Source organism: Marmota monax, unplaced genomic scaffold, assembly GCF_021218885.2.
Source record: "Marmota monax isolate L192 unplaced genomic scaffold, Marmota_monax_Labrador192_F-V1.1 WCK01_AAM20220418_F8-fsc00089, whole genome shotgun sequence".
NCBI lineage: Eukaryota > Metazoa > Chordata > Mammalia > Rodentia > Sciuridae > Marmota > Marmota monax.
The window spans coordinates 1,982,143-1,990,385 of record NW_026694744.1 but is presented as its reverse complement, the minus strand read 5'-3'; the positions used below and the strand labels follow the sequence as shown (position 1 = coordinate 1,990,385).

Below are 8,243 nucleotides of genomic sequence, written 5' to 3'. Positions count from 1 at the left end.
CAATAAAAATGTATTAAACACCTACTTGATGAAAGATCTTGAGATATGGAGTTAAATAATGCTCCCAAAACACTTTGGAAGAAGAAAACAGGTCAATAAAGGAAATGTATGTATGTGGGAGTAATTTGTTTTTACCTCAGAATCTTCTAGCCTGAGAGAAATGCTTTGCTCTTTTCATCAGAAGTATTGCCAAAGAAAGCTCTGTCTTTTTCTCCAATGCCAATCCAATAACAAGGACATGTTTTTTTTTTCTTTCTCAAAAGAAAAAGGAAAAAGAAGGTTTATTGCTTTGCTAGCAAAGGAGAAACACAGGGGACTCCTGTCGTAGAGGCTGTGATTCTGCCCATCAGGGAAAACAAGGGGCTTTTTAAATTTTTTTAAAAATTTTTTTAGTTATAGATGGACAAAATAACTTTATTTTATTTGTTTTTATTTTTATTTTTTGTGTGGTGCCATGGATGAAACCCAGTGCCTCACGCATGCTAGGCAACCACTCTACCACTGAGCCACAACCTCGCCCCCAAGAACAAGGGGCTTTTAAAGAGGTGACTCAAAGGTCACATTCCACATGTTCTATGTTGGAGTTGTAATTAATTTGTTAATTTGGGTGATAGTCATTTCTGAGATCTTCTGGTACCATCCCCAAAGTCTGGATTACTTCATTCCTATGACTGGTGTGTTCTCAAGGGCAGATAAATATTCCTAAAATGGGGAAGAAAGGTAAACCTGTTTCCCCTGAGATTAGGGAGGGGGAGAGATTAGGGAGGAGCAGGGAGAAAGGAAGAAAAAGAAACATGTCCATTTTAAAAATAAGTTGCAGGACTGGGGTTGTGGCTCAGTGGTAGAGCACTTGCCTAGCATGTGTGAGGCACTGGATTTGATTCTCAGTACCGCATATAAATAAATAAATTAAATAAAGGTCCATCAACAACTAAAAAAGATATTTAAAAAAAAGTTGTAGTTGGGGCAATGATAAGGAGTGGCCATAAAATGTCTACCAGTCACAAATATCTCTTTAGTGGAGAGTTTGAATTCTAATGATGTTCAGACTTAATCAGTTCATGCCTATTGCTCTGGTGTAGCTATTAATAGCATCCCCCTTTTGCTTTCATGATTGTCTTAGGTTACAAGACAAATTATATGACTATGGTAGTTGTAAGGTACTTGCAAGTACCTTACAACTACCATAGTCATATAAGTGACTATCCTAAGTAGCTACTAATTGTGAGAAACCAGCCTCTACCTCAGAGCAAAGCCTGTCCAAGAAAGTGGGCATGACCCTTGTCCTTGGAAATACCCACAGAGCACTCCTAGGCACATTCCCACCCTGCTAAGTTGTTTATCTACAAATAACAGGAGAGATCTGCTGCACCAGATGTCCCTGACTCAGTCAGGCTAGGTGAGGACCCATAGCAACCCCCTAGCAATCAGCAATCAGCATGAGACAAGAAAAATACCTGGGATGCCTGGTGACCCTCTTTGCTGCTTACATCAATCTTGGTCTCTGGTGGTCTTTTAGGGGTCCCGAATTCGAGCATAACAATTGTACCTCGTTTCTGTCTCCAGACTTTCCTACTTTATGGTAAGTAATCTGATTCCCCACTACAGGAAGCAGGGCCTGCTGACTGGTGAGTATTTCTCTGCTATGGTATTATTGACATTTGATGCTGAATAAATCTTCCTATGAGAGCTCTCCTATGCATTATAGAATGTTTAGCAATATTGCAGGCCTCTACCACTAAGATGCCAGTGGCAGTCCCCTCCTAACTGGGACAGCCCAAACTGTTTCCAGACATTGCCAATGTTTCAGGGGAAGTGGGGTGCACAGTTGCCCTGGTTGAGAACCTTTGCCCTAGATGATGACCTTGACAGTGGTCTGCCAGACTTATTTTGTGTGTGTGTGTGTGTGTGTGTGGTGCTGGGGATTGAACCCAGGGCCTTGTGCATGCAAAGCAAGCACTCTACCCATTGAGCTATATCCCCAGCCGTGGTCTACCAGACTTTTAACAGGCTACTGAAGCTCTGAAATATGACTAACAAAGAATACTTTTATTTCCTTCTTTTTTCTTTTGGAACTCTTAACAAGACAATCTGTAAGGGTAAAAGAAATTGAAGTTAAAGCGTAAAAGTTAAAGGGTAAAAGATCGGGTGTTGTAAAAGTTTCTAAGCTGCAAGGTCTGAGTTAGCTGTTAAGACAATGCTTAGAACCGCCCAGTAAACATTTCCCCTGATTGTCTGGTTGTTTAATAACTGAAGGGGTCTGTGTGGTTGCACGCAGGCATTGCAGGGCCTGGACCAATCAGTTTAAATGTAACCCCCTCCTTAGGAATGACCTATCACTCCAGCCTGACCTGTTCCCGCCAATGAATGAACCAATCATGTTTAGGAGTTGTTGTTCAATTTTCCTGCGCCTCATGATGATTTGTTCTGATGTATACAAAGCCCTCCGCCCTCCCCAAAAAGTGTACTTAAGCAATCCTCAGCCCCTGCTCGGGGCTCTGGGCTGCTTTCCCTTCTTGAGTGGGCACGGAGCCCCAGCATGCTGGTTCAATAAATCCCCCCTTCTGCCAATTGCATGAGTGGTCACTTGGTGGTCTCTTTCTCCGACGTTTCACGGGACCCTTACAAATCTCAAGCAAACCATTTAAAGCAAGTACTTTAATGGGAAAATATTTATTTCAAGAAACTGTCAGGCAGAACCATTATTTCCCATATAAATTAATATTTTCTATCAACACAATATTCCTTCCACACAAAAGGGCATAGAATCTGAAATGTTGGTCCATAAGTGCACGACAGGTTACAAATTGTATGGATTGCTATTTTAATCTGCTGTCCAAATGGAAAAAGAATATTAAAGTTATTTTTGTAAAACTTGGAACCTATCTTTAAGGTGATATTCCTGAATATGTTTTTTTCTAAACAGGAAAGGACAGTGCTGGGCCAAACTGTGACACTGGTTTTCTTGTCACATGCTCTACTTCCTTATCCCTTATTCTCTCCAAGAAGATATTACCATATTAAAAGTTGCTGTCAGGAAAAGAACTTAACTGTTCTCAAACAGGACAGTATTTTTGTTTTATTAGGATATGGGGTCTCACTATGTTGCCTAGGCTGGTCTCAAGTGATCCTCCTGCCTCAGCCTCCCAAGTAGCTGGTATGTGCCACCACATCAACCATAATTTATTGATCCTAGCAATATATTCCAAGTGTCTCCATGCCAGCCTGCTATTAGGGGTTGGCTATGCATTGGTGATCCCTGGTCACTCCTCTTGAAATGTCCATGGCCAATGAGAACTCATTCACATTCAGGTAGTCATCATCAAATAATGTTTAGCATAGTGGTGGTTCTTAAACAATGGGGTTCAAAATATGACTGTTGGAGATCAGAATAAATGAGCATAAGTACTATTTTGAGCTGGTTATTTTGGGAAACACCACAGGACAAGGGTTAAAATAGAAGTCACCCTTTTGTAAAATAAATTTTTATCTATAAAGGAAATCTCCAATTTTTTCTTCTTTTTTGCTTTCCACATTTTTTGTTGGTGCATTATAGTTGTGCATTATGATGGGATTTGTTGTTATATATTCATACATGCACATAATAGAACAACAGAATTTCACCAATATCACTCCCCAGGAAATCTCCATTTTAAAGATGTCTGCTTTTCTGCATCTGCATCTGCATTCAGATGACTAAATCATTAGAGGCTCTTGGGGGACAGACAGGTGAGGATGGTGGAAACATGAAGCAAAGAAAATAATTCTATAAAATGGGCCCAGATGCTTTCTTTCCAAGAAGCAATTTACCCGCAGCCCCGTCTGGCCTAAATGGGCAGGATATGTCACATTCCTTAACAACTACCTGTTAATGGCAGGAAAAATGCAGACCCAAGATAATGTTGATGGGAGGAACCCAGGAGGCTTTGGTGACCAGATTCTGAAACTCAGGGAGATAATTCCCCCTAACCATATAATCTGTAAGAATGTATAGTTAAGAATCCAATTAGAACCAGTCAGCATGGGCCAAGGTGACCTAGAGTTGCCATGGCAATGGAATCTTAAAAGTCTGATGTCACCTTGCTGTCAGTCAGAAGTCAGGAGGTGGACCTGGGTGGGACTCTCTGGAAACTTCTCTGGGATCCCCAATAAAACCAGAGTTCAGGAGAGGCACATTGTCCCTCTCCTCTCTGAGAGGACCCACTCTGGCCCCGGAGAGTGTCTGTCCCCTTTCCGTCTTCCTAACTGTCCAATAAACTCATTCCTGTTACTCTGAGTGACATGTCTGAAATTTTTCTGCCATGATTGCAAGAATCAGGATCTGAAGGGCAGATCTTCATGCTGACTCAGTTTCTCAGAAAGCCACAGCTCTGTAACAACATGACAAAGCATATACTTAAATTTTCATAACAAACATCGCCCCTATTTATTTTTCTTTTATGGGCTTTCCCTATACCTTTCTTTCTTTGTTTTGAAAAAGGATGGTATTTAAGTTAGAAGTCTAAAATAACTCTTTGAGATCTATTCTAGAGATTTACTCATTTCTCTTTTCTTTCTTTCTTTTAGTACTGGGGATTAAACTCAGGGGCACTAATCCATTGAGCCACATCCCCAGCCCTATTTTGTAATTTATTTAGAGACAGGGTCTCACTGAGTTGCTTAGGGCCTCACTGTTGCTGCGGCTGGCTTTGAACTTGAGATCCTCCTGTCTCAGCCTTACCAGCCACTGGGATTACAGGTGTAGGCCACCGTGCCCAGCAGATTTACTCATTTCTGTGGGTTATCTCTCACCTATTCAGAGGTTTAGATGTTATTAAATTTGTGTTTGTTTTTCTCTTATTGGCCTGTTTTTTATTACAGAGAGTCCAGCTAAGAACTTGGGAAGGGTGGGAGGGAAAATCATTTTTCTTCCCTTACACAAGTTCAAGCATACATCAGCATCCCTGAAGGGATTGTTCTGATTCGGTGGTCTCAGGTGGGTCCCAGATGAGTGATGCTGGTTCTACTGGTATGGAATTCACACTCTGAGAATCATTGATTTATTCCCAAGGATATTTTGCTTCATCAGGATTCAAGAGCATCCAGTTGGAGTAAAAACGGGTCATTTTTGGCCAGATCTTCCCCCAGTTTCCCCTGTCTTTGGTCCTTTTCTTCCTCTTTACTCTTATCTCGCTTCATGTACCGGATACCCTCCTTAACCCTCCTCTATCAGACATCATTCTCAGGAATTTATTTTTTTCCTATTTTACCTGGACAGGGATCCAGCCCAAGGCCCTGAACATACTAGGCAAGCACTTTACCAATGACCTAACCCCACAGTCCTAGGAAAGAAATTTCTATTAAACATTTACATTATATTAAGGCAATGTCTTTTTACATCTTACAGGGGAATTGACACTGTCCATGGAATGGAACACAATGTCCATGTTCACTTTTTAGGTCTGATTTGTGGAAATCTCTGTCCTCTATACCAAGCAATGAAGGTGCACATGTATCAAAGGATCTCTGCCATCTGGTGTAGATACACACAAACACCAAACAAACAGACAAACAGCTGTCTGCATAATGAGGGGATGATCAATTAATGCAAGTTCTAGCCCTGGTGTTCTATGACGACTGGAACAAATCATTCAGGACTGGGTAAACCTTGCCAGAGTTACAAGAATTACCTTCTTGTAACAGTGGCTTCTCTATTGCAAGTTGTCCCTTTCAAGGTTACATCCCTTCCCTTTGCCCAGCATTCTGAATTCTAAAGAGAAGCCACACTTAAATGATTATGCTGTTAATTGCTAAATATTTCTTCTTTAGATTTATAGAACCCAGAATATCTGGAGACCTTTAGATTACATGAGAATATGCAACCCCCTCCTTATTCTTTAGTTCTGTGCATCAGCTAACACAAAGCATGTAAATGGCTCTGAAGTTTAACTTGCAAAGGAGTCTGTCTAAAGAACTATAGGAACTAACTCCAGGAGGTCAAGGTCCATTGTGATATTCTGGCCAGACTAAAAGATAAAAGGAGACACATACCCTGGATGATAAAGATCCCACCCAGCTTATAGTCTTCCTGCTCATTGCCCCCTGTACCTCCCTATAAAAGCCTTTTGTGTACCTACCTTCCTAAAGATAGAGCTTTGAGGACAACAGTCCCTCTTCATCTTCCAGGGTTCAGGCCTTTGAATAAAACTCATTTTATTTTCATCAATTCTCATCTCCTGAGTATTTTCTGAGTATTTGAGTACTTGCGGTATATAGCTGGACCTAATAGTGCTTTCTTCTATTTAGGTGTTAATGACACCTAGAAGACCCCACTACCACATAACCACCACGATTTTCTTCATATGTATACCTGTCAGTTAACTAGAAAACAAAACAGGTGTTCACACTCCCACTTATTAGGATTATGAAAACTCTACATGGAAGTATGTGCAGAATGAAAAATTTTAAATCACACCTTTGACTTAAGAAATATTATTAAAGTTAACTCTCTAAGACTCAAAGTAATCACTAAGTATTAACAATAGGAAGAAATACTTCCTTGTTATAATTCTAATGGCTTCTTTCTCTTCACTCTTGCTCCACAATTACTAGGATTAATCTTCAGTAAAAGGAGAGAACATATGATTACTTATTGTCTTAGACAGCTTTCTGTTGCTGTGACTAAATACCAGAGAGAAACAGTTTAAAAAGAAGGAAGGTTTGTTTTGGCTCACAGTTTCAGAGGTTCCAGTCCATGGTCACTTAGCTCCACTCTTTCTGGGCCTATGGTGAGGTGGAGCATCATGGCAGGGAGTGTGTGTAGAGCAAAGTTGCTCACCTTATGGTGGCCAGGAAGCAGAGAGAGAGAGAGAGAGAGAGAGAGAGAGAGAGAGAGAGAGAGAGAGGAAGGGGCCAGGGACAAGATATACACTGCAAGGGCAAGTTCTTCAGTGACCTTCCCGTCTTCTTCCAACTAGGGTCCACCTCCTAAAGGTTCCACCAATAGCACCATGGGCTGAGGAATAAGCTTTCAATGCACGGGCTTTTGGGGAACATTCCAGATCTAAAGTATAACACTTCTAGTGTTTAAAATAAAGAGAAATTCAATATTAACATTCAATTTACCAATAAGCTTGTAACAGGTCATGTGTCTATTCATCTTGGTTAATGTCAAGTGCAATTAATGACTAAAGAGTCTAATTGTTTCTCGATCTAGCTAACTTTTCAGTTGAGTGGTTGGGCCTGAATCTCAATTAGAATAGTGAGTGGAAAACAATAAATTATAAGTGTTATATCCAGTGAATTTGAAGAAAGAAAATGAAAGGAAAAAGGAAATAAATGGTTTTATCTCTAGAAGAAGGTAGCATAGGCAGAAACTCTGCTTTTTCCCAATGTTCTATCTCTGCCCCAGGGAGAAACAGAGAGGAACTTTGGTAATAAGGGGACAGGAGAGAACAAAGAAGATGATTTCTGCCTGGCCTATAGGTTGTGTTTCAGGCAAGATATTTTTATATTCCTTTGTTTCCCCTTCACATGTAAATAAGTCTCCTCCAGACCCCTCCTTTCTGTCTGACCATTCCAGAAGGCTGATACTTGAGGGTGATGCAGATTTAATAGCCAGATAAAAGCAATGCTGGGTGCAGCTTCTTTCCACATTGTTGATAGCCTGGAAAATGTATGCAAGACAAAGGAGGATGAAATGACTAATCAGAAGGAGTTGAAGTACCCCAGAACAATAATGATGATGTCAGCTACTGATTGTAAGGTTTCACTGTACATTCCTTTTTTTGACAAGCTTTAGTTCATCAAACTATTACAACAAAACATCACAGGAGACAGTGAACCTTAATGCAGAGTGAGTAGGCCAATTAGGAATGCATTCAGCTGCAGGGAACAATTTAAAAGAAATATCGAACATTTCACGCATGTACGTGTCATCTTTGCACAGGGGCCATGCTAATCTCTGTATGGTTCCAATTTTAGCATATGTGCTGCCGAAGCAAGCATTGCAGGTAACAATTTACCTACTAAATTGCAGACAAAGCGTGAAGCTCTTTTCAAACATGATTTCCTATCTTCACAGCAACCTTGCAAGATATATTTTTTTTAAAGTCCATTTATTAGGCAATGAAACTAAAGCCCAGAGTAGTTAAGTAACTTGCCCAAGGACACAACCTTCAAATAATAACCTTTCCTCATATTATTCAACTCATCAAACATTATAGCATTGCTTGAGAATATCTAAATTAATCCAGAAAACTCAA

The 8,243-nt window shown here is 40.4% G+C and overlaps 1 non-coding gene across 1 annotated transcript; it reads right to left on the bottom strand.

Annotated features, from left to right (window-relative positions):
• Window positions 1-7,882: 7,882 nt before the first annotated feature.
• On the bottom strand, window positions 7,883-7,986 carry LOC124079129 (U6 spliceosomal RNA). The gene has a single exon (XR_006847151.1). It is a non-coding gene; the product is annotated as a U6 spliceosomal RNA (small nuclear RNA).
• Window positions 7,987-8,243: the final 257 nt, after the last annotated feature.